At 42.0% G+C, this 15,287-nt stretch overlaps 1 protein-coding gene across 7 annotated transcripts in view; it reads right to left on the bottom strand.

Moving 5' to 3' along the window:
• Window positions 1-15,287, bottom strand: part of USP7 (ubiquitin specific peptidase 7) — an 81,825-nt gene that overhangs the window by 51,422 nt on the left and 15,116 nt on the right. The window lies entirely within an intron of this gene.

Here is a 15,287-nt window from a genome sequence, read left to right as displayed (position 1 = left end):
TGGAACCCTGAGGTACCCCACAAGTGAGAGCCCAGGGGTCTGAACACTCATCCCCCAACACCACTTTCTGGACACGGCCCAGGAGGAAGAAGCGGAACCACTGTATAATACATTGGCAGGAGTGCTCAATTGGCTCTGCTAAGGTGCCTGCTCTGCACTAACCTTCTCACCATCTTGCTCCTCCAACTCATGTGCAGTGATGCTGGTGCCAGGCGGCCAGGTAAATGCAGCTGCATCTCCCCAATAGCTCCTGCTTGGTTCTAATTCCCATCTTTGATATGACTTCAGTGCAAGGTCTTGGACAGAGTTGCTGTCTCCGAACCATAATTTTACATCTTGCAAAGGTGAATTATAGTGAACTACTGTACTTGGCTGTTTGCTTTCACAACTGGTCACTGAATACAAACCTACTCTTTGTAACTAGGGGTGTGTGCTGGTGGGAGGTAAGTGTTAATACAGAAAAATGGGCCTCCTGCCACTGCATTAAACTGTAGTGGCAAGAAATATTCATAAAGGAGATCCAACTCCACAACACTAATTTCCCCAGCCAGATCCAGTGAGGTAAAGGTGATCAGTCCCCCATTCTGCAGGAACATAGTTAAATCTTTATCTCCTTTCTTGTTGTCCCACCATGCCAAATTCCAGGTGAGGATATTAAGATCTTTCTGAGGTCTACTAAGTCAGAAATGAGAGCTCTCAGGTGGTCTCTCTGTACCACCAGCTCCAGTATGGCTGGCTATATCACCAGCATTTGGTCTTGAGGATGCATAGTTTTTTTATGGTGGGTTCTTATGGGAATGGTTAAATGTCAATTTCCCTTCCCTAGGTGAAGACTTATTCCATCTTGGATGGAAGTTCCTGCCATAGGGTTTTGGGAGCGGTGAGGGGTTAAAGATATCATCCCTACAGAGAATTTTTTCTTGTCGCCCTTGTCTCTCCCTACGTACAGGAATGTTATTGGGGTAGGTTATGTATGGGGGCACTGCATTGCTGCTAGTGCTATCATTATATATAAGATCACTTGACCGGTACCCTTTTCGATATAAGCTTGGTTCAGTGTGTCTATCAATTGTTTCTTGTTGGATAGATGGTTGTGGTCTGTATGTGAATTGAGATCTTTGTCCTAGGGAGTGCTTGCCCCACTTAAATGACACGTTGTATTTTGTGAAGTTTTGTGAAGTTGGAGAGCAAAGACCAGAAGGTATCTGCAGGCAGGGCTGTGAAAAGCAGCTGTCTGAAATCTGGAGATCCACTGAAGACATACTGACCTACACAGATGAAAGGTCTGACTCAAAACAAGACAGCTTTGGATGACCATATATGTTCATCTTAATTGTTTCATGGCACCTTCAAGTCTAGTAAATGCTTACAGATGACTACTTCTTTCATATTACCAAATGGCTTACTGCCTAAGAAAGTTTATCCTGAAATACATTTGTGGCCTCTTAAAGACTAGTAAGACTAATTTTGGCTGTAAAATATTGAAAAGTACTGAATTCCGCTGGAATTCACCCCAAATGTAGCAACTGAAAACATCAACTGAAGACAGAAATCTAGTCTGCTCACCAAAATAACAGGTCAAAACTATAGGAACATAGAAAGCTGCCTTATATTGAGTCTGGCTGACAGCAGCTTTCTGGGATTTCAGACAACCATCTCTTGCAACCTTACCTGGAAATGCCAAAGGTTGAACTTGGGGCACTCTGCATGCAACACAGATGTTCTGCCACAGAGTTATGGTCCTTCTTTATACAGTACACTCTGAAATGAATGCTAAACCAGCATAATTCATCAGGAAGAAAAGTGACAGCTATAAATCCAACACCATTATTGATCAGAAAAGCTACAGAAGATCTTTTCCAGTCGATGGCATTTTCCCATCTTTCTTTTTGGTCATATTTGTACCTTGCCTTTCCTCCAAAGAGCTTATGATGGCATACAATCCATGCTTATTCTATCCCCATCCCAATCTGAATGCAGTCCTGAGAATTTAGTTAGAACACTGAACATGGGCTAAGGAGATCCTATCTATTCTTAAGCTTGTATCCAGTAAATATACATATTTAAAGGCTACACTCCATCACCAGCTACGGCAATACAGTTACAGCATAAAAATGCTGGACACAAACACCATGAGCTACTACCTTTCAGAATACTGAAGAGCCTGAAAATGTAACTGTGCAAATGTTGAATCTCCCACCAGAGGAGGATTGCTGGAAATAACTTAAACAAGTGGGGAAATTTTATCTGTCCCCACTCCCAGGCTAACTTTAACATCTGGGTAGAAGAATCCACCTGTCAAGAATATAATGCCCACCCACCTGACAAAATCCATTGCACTTGCTTTAAGGTGGATCTCACAATCCTTTCCAAGTAGAGAAGAGTGGGAGCTGAGCACTCTTTATCGCAATCTCTCCCAGATCATGGCAAGTGCAAATCCATTGCCATAATGCACTTGGAGAAGGAATTGCTGACAAAATAAAAATGAGCAGCTCAGTTCAAATAATTTGTCGTCCTGTGAAGGGGACCTGGTATGACAGTGCACTGACTTCCTTGTCTAGTGTCTGAATTATTTAATACAATAAGGAAGACTAATCCAAGGCCGGGAGGTAGGGGCGAGTTAACGGCCTGTTTATGCTTTGAGTTATCAAGATACAAAAATTCCTTAATTCCAATCATTCTCCAGTTGGCTTAATACTATCAAAAAGAGTTAGAAATTACCCTGTGGATTCAATGGTTACAGCACACTGAAAGCTATTGCTCAACCCCCCCTCCTACTTCTTAAATTCCACAAAATCCCAACAGCATTGAACTTTCTGATCAAAACCAGCTTCTCTTAGTCACTTTTAGTGACTAAGTACCTCAACCTCAAAGTATCAGTGGCCTTATGGTGCATAAGCAGCTTGTTTCCAAAAATTTGGAATGCAGAATGTAAACTGGCTATGTGTTCATCAAATAATGCACTTTATATCAAATTCAGAAATTAATGCACATTCCACAAGACCTCTGACACCATTTGAAAATTTAATTTTACACACAAACAGACATGCAAAAAAACCCCACCTTCTATCTATGCTTTATAGAAAAAATAATGAGTTAACAATTAGACGATGCAATTCTTTATAACAACAATGGAAATCTGACACAGGTATCAAAATTAAGGAGGTGGACTGGAATAATTTGTGGGCTAAGAAACATTTAAACATTTAGAGAGCCAGTGTGGTGTAGTGGCTAAGAGCGGTAGACTCCTAATCTGGGGAACCGGGTTCGCGTCTCCGCTCCTCCACATGCAGCTGCTGGGTGACCTTGGGCCAGTCACACTTCTTTGAAGTCTCTCAGCCCCACTCACCTCACAGAGTGTTTGTTGTGGGGGAGGAAGGGAAAGGAGAATGTTAGCCACTTTGAGACTCCTTAAAGGGAGTGAAAGGCGGGATATCAAATCCAAACTCTTCTTCTTAAATCACTACATCGATGGCATGTAGCTATATATAAAAAAAATACTCCCACCTCTGCTGGAGAGGCTGCAACAGGATAGGTACAACATTCCACATGTTGGGTTGTGTGATTACGTACAGCCTTTCTGGCAGAGTCCATTTATGGAAATAAACCACACTGCAGGTCAACATGTGGAAAGTACCCCAAATTTGGGGCTGCTAACCATTTTAAGAGAAGAGCAGCTTGACCTCTATTAAAAAGAATTACAGTAACCATTTTTCTTCTGGTGGCAGCACACATAATAGTAGTACAGAACTAGAAAGGAATGGAATATTTGCAAACACCTTGCTGGAAACAGAGTGTAAGGGTAATTGCTTTATCAGAAAAAATTAACAAAGAGACTGCACACATTGAACAATACAAGAGATGCAGATGACTTTACTGAAATTTGCTATCCTCTGATAAAATAGTCAAATGATAATCCTGAAGAATAGCATCCACTGGAATCACAAACTGGACTGGGGCAAAACTTAATGGACTGATCTGTCCTGCAGGGGTCAAGTTGGCATGGGGAGGGAATTTCTGTAATTGTGTTTATACACTGAAAACCGACAAAACTTTTTACAAATGTCAAGAAGCTGCTTGTTCCTCTTTAGTGATACTATAGACAGAGTTGGTTTATGCATCCACAATTGATGCAGAGTGCAGAGGGTACTTGCAGGAGAACACTAGTGTCTGAGATCAAAGGTTGAGTTTGCAGCAGTGGCAAGCAGGGGTAGAAAGGAAGACAACAAAAACAGAGCTGGGTTGTAAAAGGTCACAGTTTTATTACATACAGCTTCTGTAGACTTCGGCGTAAAGCAGCAGAAGCATAGTGGCTGACAGGCCAACTACTCAGCCCACCCTCAGGACAAACTGTAAGGTAGCCCAAGACAGCATATGATTCAAACACTATTCTGTGCACAGGCAATAACTTGGGGTGCTGTATTTCAGACTGCTTTGTGCCCGTAACCTCTGAGGTCCTTTAAGTGCCATCATCTATGAGGGCCTGTGAGGAGTCGATCCCTACATACTCCCCCAAAAAAGTTGTCTCTGTCTGAAGCCCAGTTGTACACTTTTGAGAACAGCAAAGCAACGCTTTACATAAGGGATAGTCAACATGGTATCCTATAGATGAGGGGTGGCCAACTCCCAAGAGACTGTGATCTACTCACAGAGTTAAAAACTGGCAGTGATCTACCCCCTTTTGGGGGGTTCGGGTCAAAGTTGTTGAGTTTTTTCAGGGAGGAGGCAAAATGCTGAGCTTTTTTTAGGGGAGCCACAGTTCAGCTTCTTTGGGGGGAGCCAATGATCTACCTGTGAACTACCGCAGACGTCCAGTAATCTACCTATTGGACATGCCTGCTATAGATGTTATTGGACTAAAACTCCCCTCAGCTCCATCAGCCAGGAAAAACAGGATATGTAGTTGGGGAAAAATTGGAGAGTACCACGTTGGCTACCCTTGTGTTATATTTGCTTTGCTGTGAAGAAACTAGGAACTCCAGCCATCACTCATAACATCACTCATAACAGTCTATGGATCTGGAAAAATTCCTTCCCAGATCCTAGAACTAGATCAGGAATCTCAGAGGTGCTCATGCCCTTAACTGACATGCAGACCTTACCTACAAATTAGTTTTATTTTTATGCACTGTAACTGCTGTCATGGCTGTCCTTCAATGCTCATATAACTACAAGATGACACTTAAACCAACCTTTTTCAGTGTAGATACTTCACTGAGTTGCAAATGTATTAGCAAGCCCCTATTTTACATGAGCTACACCCCACATAATATACCTAGGGCTGCTCCTTTCTCTTTTGCCATTGAATAAGTCCCTGAAGGAAAGGAAGGAAAACTGCTCTGCAAAATTTCTTTCATGACTTTGCCCAGATCCCACTTGCTAACTACTCCAAGGACTCCTACGGAGTAGCAAGAAAATGGGGAGGGGGCAGAGGCAGAACACAAAGAACTGTGTTGCAAATGAGATATAGAATAATCTCTAGAGGCATGACTCCAATTTGTGTTCTATTTTAAGATGGCAATCGAACTTTTAACTGGTTAACTGCACCAATTAATCGATTACCACATTAATTCCAAATGAGTTTGTTTACAGACCTGGATCTCTTGCTGACAAAAAATAGAGGGCAGAGAAAAACTTCAAAGAGGCCAATTCATTAGATAAATATTTTCACTGTAATTCTGTTGATCCAATAATCACAGTATATTATTCTGAAGTTTAAATATTTTCTTTTCTACACGTGCATTGATTAGAGTATGTAGACCGTTAGGTCCTGGAACAGTCACTTTCTAGAAAAGAAGCAAGTTAACCCACATATATATCTATACAGCCTTTTATATCATGCATATATTTCACAACTCTCTACTTGCTATCTCCATTATGGAAGAGTCTTCATTTCAGTTTACATGGTGAGACAGCACAAAAAACTATATAGCAGTAAGAAGAACTTAACAGCAACCATTGCAAAACTTATACCCGCTAGATGTTTTTGTCAACAACTCCCACCACCATTGGCCAGCACAACCATTGGCAATCCAAAACATCTGGAGGGCACCAGGCTGGTGAAGGCTGTTTTATAGGAAAAGCATTTACAAAAATTGACAGGATTGTATTAAAATCAACATTTTATGCTTCACAGCACAATGGTCCTACACAATGTGTTAAATTTATCACATTAACAGTGGCTAACATGCTATTTGTGCTAAGTATTAAGCAGCAGGAGGAGGAAGATACAGCCCAAAAATTATTATGGCCCTTTGCATGGTGAGTAAGATTTTATGAAGAAACCCAGCTGGCTTAAGATGTTGTCATCACTTTTGCTGTCACAAAATTTGCACAGGGGCTGGGAACACATTGAAGCCACCTCTGCTTCCAGGTCAGATCTGCTCTGAACCATTTACTGTATATTCAGTTTCTTACGCACATGGATAGGGAGTGTTGTAGCATGAATTTGGTTGAAACACACAGACTGCATAGCAGCTCATAACTCCCAGGACCTGCTGCAAGCTCACAGAAAGACACAATTTCCCCACCAGCTTCCATGCCTCCTGGCCTTATGGTCAATAAAGAGTAAAAGTACTGCATGGTAGCCTGCTACACAGCAGTAAAGCGCTGGATCTGAATCTTGCTCCATCTCCCTTCTATAAAGATTATTAAGATGCTGATTAATGGTCTCAAATGAACATTCAGGAAGTCATGATGAAGGACATTCACAACCAGCCTCTGTCCTTGGAGCACATTTACAATCAACCTTGTGCAAGGGTCTTACTGTTCACGGTCCTTTCTAATCATCTGCTTATCTAAAATCTTCATGGACATCAATGTTGTTACCATAATAAATACGCAATACACAACAGACTTTATAACACTTAAAGCTTCTAAGTTTGATGTAATATATTCTCTCACATAGAAAGGCAGCTTCTGACACAATGTGTTTGATAAAATACCGTAATTCAGTTTAAGAAATTGTATGTTTGCAATAAATTCAGGTTTCCTTTAAAACTAGGTTGTTTATTTTTTAAAAAGGGGGGAGGGAATGAATTTAATTTCCAACTTAAAAACAATGAGATGTATTCTATCACAGTTGCACAATGCATTTGATCCCTGGAGTCACCCTATGTTTTGTGATTGCAGGAGATTTATTGTACAGTAATTAGAAGGCTTTAAAACTGTTTTAAATGCTGTATTTTAAACTGTGTAACCCACCCAGCACCTTAGTGTGAAGGGAGGATAATTAGTAACAACAGTAATAATAATCATGAGCACCATATGACTTAAACAGGATGGGTTTTTTTAATTACACTTTACAATTTACCTCATAACAGAGCAAGTCAAACTGTATACTGTATAGAGTAGCACTGTACAGGGTGTTGTGTTAGTACATGGGGTGGAATGTCATTGCTTTTCAAGCTTGATTTGGGAGGGAGTAACTAGACTTCCAGTAGCAGCCAATAAAACATATGTAATAATTATTTAGGAAAAAAATATTCATATACCACAAAAAACCAAACATCATAAAAAGTTAAAAACAAGTTGAAAGCAAAAATAAATTAAAAACAAACCTCAACAGACCATTGTGGGGGATGTATTCTTAATTGTCTGCATAGGCCTGGCAGAATAAAAGTTTTCAGCATGCTTTTAAAGACTGGCACAGAAGGGGGCTGCTGAATCTCTATTGGCAGAATGTTCCATAGGACAGGACTGGTGATCTCTCATTGTTGTCTGTGGAACCTCACCAACTTGGGGAATGAACAAAGACACTCCTGCAAATGATCTCAGTGATCAGGTTGGAATATAAGGGTTCAGGTTATCTCTGGGATATCCTTGACCCTGGTTGTTCAAGGCTTTGTAAATCAATACAAGAACCTTGAACCTGGTTCAGTAGTAGATGAGCAGCCAGTGCAGCTGTGTCACATTTTTTGACCAGAAGCTCCCATCAGCAATCTGGCTGCAGCATTCTGCACCAGCTGGAGTTTCTGAACCAGACCCAAGATATGCTCTACTTGCAGGATGCAAGCCTCATTTACATGTGTGCATGTGAGGTTGTAAATACAGTGGTACCTCAGGTTAAGTACTTAATTCGTTCCGGAGGTCCGTTCTTAACCTGAAACTGTTCTTAACCTGAAGCACCACTTTAGCCAATGGGGCGTCCTGCTGCCGCCAGAGCACGATTTCTGTTCTCATCCTGAAGCAAAGTTCTTAACCCGAGGTAATATTTCTGGGTTAGCGGAGTCTGTAACCTGAAGCGTATGTAACCCGAGGTACCACTGTATCCACTTGCTGGATACAGTCACCCCCAGGTGATTAAACATTTTTCATAAACTGGATAAGAGTTGTTTCCTCAAGACTGTCAACGTGCCACAAATGACTAACGTAGCAGTGTGCAGACGAGCAAGTTAGCAACAGCTGTGAATTTATTTGCAAGGTTGATACAAATACACATTGGTTAACTGTATACAAAGAATAAATACAAATGTTAAGAATTAACTCTGCTCGGTAAAAAATTGAATTAATCTGCAAATGTTATAACAAGGAAAGAGATCTTCCTTGGGGAAAGAGAAAGAGGATGATTTGGTTCCATCCTTTGATTCTATTCTACAAGACATATTTTGCATCCACATACAATCTGCAGGACTTCAGAACACTGCTGTCATTGTTCCAGTTTTTCTAGTAATAATGCATATTAATAAATAACTCTTTGAGAGAGTTGGGGCAAGTTGCAGCTCATCACCAGTCTACTCCTGCCTCTGCACCTTCACTGCCAATTCCAAACACCCTGTTGTGTCATTTAAGTTACTGGCTAGACTGCTTTAACTGCTTCAGTTTAGATGCACAGCACAATTTCACTTGAGTAAATTAATTACCTGTACTAAGTTAAGCCAGTCTCAAGAAGAACTTTATTTTACAATAAAGTAATGTGTGTTCCCAGTACACACAATATACAAATGAACTAAGTTACTAAGCCGCTATAGGAACCATTTAGAAACATTATTGTTGCATGCCACCCCAATCTCATAGCAGTGCGAGATTGCAGGGGTTCCAGGCACTTACCCAGGGTTTGATTTTCTCAAAATGCGGGGTAGCAGAGACTGTGGTGTATTTATGGTATATGATTTATTTTCACACACCCTGAGCATATGATAGAGGGGCTTATAGCATTAGCACCCCAAAAGCAGGAAGGTCTTGCTTCTCCCATAGCCATAGCCTTGTATTCCAGATGAAATCAGGCATGGCTCTGTCTCTCAGCTGCCTCAGCTAACACACCTGACTCTGGCTTTTTGTATTTCTAACTACCAGACAGTTGAGGGAGGGGGCACAGTCATTTGTCCTCTGGCACACAGCCACTTCCTTTGTTACCTTAACAATTCATACTTAGGGGACCATTACAAAGAAACATGTCTAGCTATTGCAGCAATTGAATCCCTGTTGGATCCAGGAACTGGAAGGGACTCGGGCATACATCCTTCCATCCCCACCCCAACCAAACTCACAACACTATGTAATTGTATTTCTTAATTTTCCAAATAGAACAGTGTATTCATGTTTAAATGAACTTACATGATCTTAAGTGTCAAAATCTGTTTAAACAAAAAAAATTAAACAAAGTTAAATTCCTGTTTTGCTGTCACTCTTTCAAGATGCCTTGAAGGCTCTGGAGAAATTTGGTGCTTTTTAATTTTTTTTAACTATAAACACAGCTTCAGAATGTTTGCCATGATGTGCCATTTTCTACTGGCAGTTCCCTCATTGCGAGAAGCAAAGCTACAGGGAACCAGGCAGAGGGCCTTCTCGGTAGTGGCGCCCGCCCTGTGGAATGCCCTATCAGATGTCAAAGTGATAAACAACTACCTGACATTCAGAAGACATCTTAAGGCAGCCCTGTTCAGGGAAGTTTTTAATGTGTGAAATTTTAATGTATTTTTGATCTCTGTGGAAGCCGCCCAGAGTGGCTGGGGAAACCCAGCCAGATGGGCGGGGTACAAATAATACATTATTATTAATTATTATTATTATTACTGTGTACAGGCTGACCTGTTGGACCAAACAGCAACATAATCACTGTTCAGGTAGGTGGCCGTGTTGGTCTGATGCAGTCGAAATAAATCAAAAAATTGTCCAGTAGCACCTTAGAGACCAACTAAGTTTGTTCTGGGTACGTCAAAGTGCAAGTAGATAAACAGGTACCGCTCCGGCAGGTAGGTAAACAGCGTTTCCGTGCACTGCTCTGGTTTCGCCAGAAGCGGCTTAGTCATGCTAGCCACATGACCCAGAAAAACTGTCTGCGGACAAATGTCGGCTCCCTCAGCCAGTACAGCGAGATGAGCGCCGCAACCGCAGAGTCGTTCGCAACTGGATTTAACTGTCAGGGGTCCTTTACCTTTACCTTTTAAGGTGCTACTGGACAATTTTTTTTATTTATAATCACCATTATTCTTCTTCAATATAACATGATTTCTTATCTTCCCTTCACTACAAGGTCCAAGGGTGGGTTATAGCAGTTTAGAAATACAGCTTTGCCCCCCTCCCCGAGTCATAACAGTATATAGCTAAGTTTAAGTCACACTCACAATATTTTCCAGTGAAATGAGAGGAGAATGTAACTTCGGACTTTCTGCCATGGTCCTGCCTTTCCCAAACTTATGTGTGGGGTTTCCACCCCCCATCACACACTCCACACACACATATATTTTTAGAAATCCCTTAGGGAGGTGTGGTATTCACTGAAGTGCTTCTACTACTGCAAGGATTTCCTCTTGTGCATTGGAGCTTCCTCTCTCCCTTCTCAAATATGCTCCAGAAGGTTGGGGGGAAATCCAGAACAGATTTAGGACACAGGTAGGCAAAGGAAGGAGACGTTCCACCACAAAGCCAGAAGTCCTTACACTAGTGGAAGCATTTCATGGGATACCACCTTTATAGTTTGCTTAAATTTAAAAAAAAAGTCTCAAAGTGCTACACAACATGATAAAACAGATAGGTAGATACATATACACACATAGCATCAGCAGTTTTGCTAAGAAAGTTAGTAGCTATCCTATACTCCTTTATACTTAGTAAAGCCTATGGAAGATGCCAACTTGAGAACAGAAAGTGAAAGGCCAAAATCAAATATTCTGCTCCAAAGTACAGTGGTGCCTCGCAAGACGAAATTAATTCGTTCCGCAAGTCTTTTCGTCTTGCGAGTTTTTCGTCTTGCGAAGCACGGTTTTCCATAGGAATGCATTAAAAATCAATTAATGCGTTCCTATGGAAACCGCCTTCAGACCAGGTCCGGGGACAGTCTGTCCCCCGACCTCTTCTGAAGGCCGGTGGGGGGCGAAAGTCTTTGCTCCCCCCCCCCTGCCTTCCCAGGACAGCGGAGACTTCTCTGCTGTCCCGGGGCGGTCTTAAAATGCTGGCGGGCGGCAGCGAAGCCTTTGCTGCCGTCCCCCAGCATTTTAAAAGCCCCTGGGACAGCGGAGACTTCCCGGGGTGATTTTAAAATGCTGGCGGGCAGCAGCGCTGCCGCCCGCCAGCATTTTAAGATCACCCCAGACAGCGGAGAAGTCCTCCGCTGTCCCGGGGTTTTTTAAATGCTGGTGGGCGGCAGCGAAGGCTTCGCGGGCAGCAGCGCTGCCGCCCGCCAGCATTTTAAAATCACCCCAGACAGCGGAGACTTCTCCGCTCCCGGGGCGATTTTAAAATGCTGGCGGGCGGCAGCGCTGCTGCCCGCGAAGCCTTCGCTGCCGCCCACCAGCATTTTAAAAACCCCGGAACAGCGGAGGACTTCTCCGCTGTCTGGGGTGATCTTAAAATGCTGGCGGGCGGCAGCGCTGCTGCCCGCCAGCATTTTAAAATCGCCCCGGGACAGTGGAGGAATTATCCGCTGTCCCGGGGCGATTTAAAAGCCCCCGGGAAGGCAGGCAGGGGGGACAAAGACTTTCGCCCCCCACCGGCCTTCAGAAGAGGTCCTGGACCTCTTCTAAAGGCGGGCGGGGGGCGAAAGTCTTTGCTCCCCCCCCTCCGCCTGCCTTCAAAAGCCATCCGGTATAGCGGGAAGCGCTTCCCTGCTATCCCGGACTGCTTTTAAAATGCTGGCGGTGGGGAGCAAAGCCTTTCGGCCCCCGCCGGCCTTCCTGGACCTCTTCTGAAGGCCGGAGGGGGGGGAAAGGCTTTGCTCCCCACCGCTAGCATTTAAAAGAGGTCCCCGGAGATTTCCCTATGGGCTTTCTTCTTGCGAAGCAAGCCCATAGGGAAATTCATTTTGCGAAGCGCCTCCAAAACGGAAAACCCTTTCGTCTAGCGGGTTTTTCGTCTTGCGAGGCCTTCGTCTTGCGGGGCACCACTGTAGCCTGGTTTGGGGGAGGGGTGTATACAAAGAAGCAGCAAGAAATTACTGCTTGGTCTTCCAATTAAACATCAAACTGCCACTGGGCATGAGCAAAATCAACAGAAGCCAGGATATGTCTAGCAATAGACAATTGGTGGAAATATGCTTAACAAGTGTTTCAGTTCTGCAAATGAAAGTATATGATCACCTAAGAAAAGCCTGGGTGCTTCCTGATGAACTACATATGCAGCAAGACACTTTTAGTGACTCTTCCTGACAGAACAAGCAACTGAGGCTTCACAAGTCATAATTATGTCCAATGACAACTCCTAGGTTCCAGATCATTAACAATGGTTTGAAGCTGGCTAATTTCAATAACCCATAGTTAACACAAACTTCACTTTATCCAGGTTCAGACACAGCAAACCAGTTGAGCAGGAGGAGCCTTCTAATCTCCTTCTGGTCACACAGGAAAAAAAACAGCACATGAATGCAAGGCTCCCGCATCTACGGAATACTAAATTTTGGTTTAGCAATATGCATGAAACAGGCAAACATCCCTATGGACTTCAGCATGCATTTCTAAGCTATACGTGATATTTTTATTTACTGTGTCCTCAAGTGCACACCACCATTCTTTAAAGATCAAGCAATGGGTTATATCCAACTAAGTTTTACTCAGGTCTGAAATTAATGATCCCAAGTAATCATGTCAGTTCATTTCAGAGGGTCTACTCTGAGTATGAGTAACTTTGAATACAATCCAATGTATATTTACCACACTGACAAAGGGGCAATGATAACAGTAGCAATTTTGACAACTATTCCCCTTGGAAATGAGATTTATCAATATGCTAGTCCAAAGTATTAATCCTAGAAACCTTATGCATCACTATAATGACCAACATCATAACTAGTATGTATGAAGCATACCTAGTCAGTTAACAAGACTGATTTGGTTTGACATCAGATTTATTATCGTATTCTAATACAATTTAATATAAAATTGCTGTTATCTATTAAATTGTGTGTCTGTCAAAGACCAAAGTGATGCCAGCTTACCATTTACCTCTTTCCACCAACCTCCCTCCTGAAAGTTTACAGCACTTCTGGTTCTCAAGTGCTATATAGGTCCAGCATTTACTAGAAGCACTAATGGCATAAAGAAGTGTTTCAAAAGATAAAGGAAAGGGAGAAAGCTTTGCATTGACCCTTTGGTATAAATGGATGTCTTCCTTTCCCCGTCCTCCTACATTTCTATGTCATCCTCTCAAGCCTTAAAACTATAGAGAAGTCTGAGACAAAAGTTTCTGATTCTTTAAATATAATTTATATTCAAATATTTATAAAATATGTTAACTGAATTTCTGCCACAAGGCAATCAAAGCAGCATACAACATCAAAAGCCACCTTGCTTAAAAGCATGTTTAAAACAAGCAACAGCAGCACAAGCAAAACCAAGTGCATTTTGCTTCAAAGGTAGACTAGGATTTTATTTTTATGGCACAAGACTTGCGAAGGGTTGGACATCTCCCAGACATATACAGGTTCACCAAGCCAAGATCCAGGTAGTCAGTGGATTCATTTTGGAGCATTCACCCAGCCAAATACCAAAAGTGAGTTGAAATAGTCATGTGAAATGCTTCTTCTAAAAGAAGGGGAAACTCCTTTCTCCTAAACTGAGCTAGGATATCTTAATGTTCGCAAACAGCTAGAAGTTTTTGATCCCCTCACAGTACAATTAGAGGCCTGTGGACTCTCTTATACATGTCTCTGAGCTGCTGGCAGCATTATTGTACATTGTCTTGAGACAACTGTGTAGAAGCTGATTAATAAATTAATTATGCTAATAGTAAATAACAACCCAAAAGGCAGAAACAGCATCCACTCTACAGTACTGTAAACTGCTTTGCAGATGAAAACTGCTCCTGTTGCAACAACAATTTTTACTAAATTCTTCACAGTGAACTGAATTCACTGTTTTTATTCTGCCTCAAATAAGTATGGTAAAAAATGAAAAATCTGAAGCTTTGTTATAAGCTATTGCCTGATGTTACAAGTTCAGCATTTGATCACATTTCTTCTGTATACAGATAATCTTTTGTGGTGGTGTGCTATTTTGCAGTGCTGTAAAATCAAATTGCAAAATCAACAACACATTGATTGGAGTTTTTTAAACTGGATATTACTGACAAAGGGAAAGTAATTAAGAACAATGGAAGCAATAAAAGAATTGACTTATAAATGACTTGAAGGCAATATCAGAGTCTAAACACAAGAGCATTAACAACAAAAAGAAAAACATGTTTGCTGCAATAAAAGAGAAAGCTTCTGAATAATTCTAAGAAAAATATTAGGAGTATTTCCAGAAGTTAAGAGGAGAAAGAGAATAGGTCTGCATCAGCTTTAGAACATTCTAAGAAAATGTCAGCATTCTTGCTTACTGTAAAGCTTTATGTAAATATCAAGACAATGTATTCACAACCTTTGTCTAGGACCCCATCCCCATATATAATCAGTACTGATTATTACTTGGAGAAGCATCCTTAGTAAGGTATAGAAACCAAGATCTCATGTCAAGTCCAAAGGTCTCCTTACACAGCCCAAGACATCCCTGCTGACTTGGCTAAGTGGAAAACCCTCTCTTGTTTGAAGAAGAAGAGGAGTTTGCATTTGATATCCCGCCTTTCACTCCCTTTAAGGAGTCTCAAAGTGGCTAACATTCTCCTTTCCCTTCCTCCCCCACAACAAACACTCTGTGAGGTTAGTGGGGCTGAGAGACCTCAGAGAAGTGTGACTAGCCCAAGGTCACCCAGCAGCTGCATGTGGAGGAGCGGAGACGCGAACCCGGTTCCCCAGATTATGAGACTACCGCTCTTAACCACTACACCACACTGGCTCTCTTTTGACCCTCTTTCTCTGTGGTTCTTTTCTTCAGTTGGTTCTCTTCCTAGTTTTCTAAGTTTCATTTCAGTATTCC

Source organism: Podarcis gaigeae (genome assembly GCF_964106915.1).
Source record: "Podarcis gaigeae genome assembly, chromosome: 14".
In the NCBI taxonomy this organism is placed as follows: Eukaryota; Metazoa; Chordata; class Lepidosauria; order Squamata; family Lacertidae; genus Podarcis; species Podarcis gaigeae.
This window is presented reverse-complemented; position numbering and strand designations above follow the sequence as displayed.